We start from the raw sequence: 1,003 nt of genomic DNA, 5'->3' as shown, positions 1-1,003 counted from the left end.
TCATCCATGAAGAATGCAAAAGATCATTACAGAGGCTAAAGAAGAAGAAAAGACCAAGATGGATGTCAGATGAGACTCTGAGTATTGCATTAGTGCACCAAGAAGCCAAAGCTAAAGGAAGAAATCAAAGAGCTGAATAGAAAATTTCAAAAGACAGCTCGGAACGACAAAGCAAGATACTATAATGAAATGTGCAGAGAGCTGGAGTCAGAAAATCAAAAGGGCAGGACTCGCTCAGCATTTCTTAAGCTGAAGGAGTTGAAAAACAAATTCAAGCCATGGGTGGAAATACTTAAGAATAGTTTGGGTAGAATGTTGAATGATCCAGGATATATAAAAAGAAGATGGAAGTAGTACATAGAGTCACTGTATCAGAAGGAATTGGCTGACACAGAGGAATTTCATGAAATAACATATGAGCAAGAACCTATGGTGATGAAGGAAGAAGTTCAAGTTGCTATGAAGGAACTGGCAAAAAACAAGGCTCCAGGAGTTGACTGCATACCAATTGATTTATTTCAACAAACAGACGCTGCCCTGGATGTGCTCACTAGGTTGTGCCAGGAAATCTGGAGGACAGCCAGCTGGCCAAGTGACTAGAAGAGATCTATATTTGTTCCCATTCCAAAGAAAGGTGACCTAACAGAGTATGGAAATTATCGAACAATATCATTGATATCACATGCAAACAAGATTCTGCTGAAAATTCTCCAAAAACGTTTGGAACAATATGTCAACAGAGAGCTGCCAGATGTATAGGCTGGATTTAGAAGAGGTCGTGGTACTAGGGATATTATAGCTAAAGTAAGATGGATCTTGGCAGAAAGCAAAGAATACCAGAAGAAAGTCTATCTGTGCTTCATTGACTATGCAAAGACTTTTGACTGTCTGGATCACAACAAGCTGTGGCTGACTCTGAAAAGAATGGGAATCCCAGAACATTTGATCATGCTAATGTGAAACCTATACTTGGACCAAGAGGCAGTTATCAGAACAGAGCAGG

The 1,003-nt window shown here is 39.8% G+C and overlaps 1 protein-coding gene across 1 annotated transcript in view; it reads left to right on the top strand.

The window, feature by feature from the left end:
* Window positions 1–1,003, top strand: part of ART3 (ADP-ribosyltransferase 3) — a 64,994-nt gene that overhangs the window by 19,757 nt on the left and 44,234 nt on the right. The gene's annotated exons all lie outside the window — the stretch shown is intronic.

The sequence above is a fragment of the Elephantulus edwardii genome, unplaced genomic scaffold (assembly GCF_000299155.1).
Source record: "Elephantulus edwardii isolate Elephantulus edwardi_28Jun2011 unplaced genomic scaffold, EleEdw1.0 scaffold00042, whole genome shotgun sequence".
Taxonomy (NCBI): domain Eukaryota; kingdom Metazoa; phylum Chordata; class Mammalia; order Macroscelidea; family Macroscelididae; genus Elephantulus; species Elephantulus edwardii.
The sequence above is the reverse complement of the archived record's forward strand: the minus strand, read 5'-3'. Positions and strand labels throughout refer to the sequence as shown.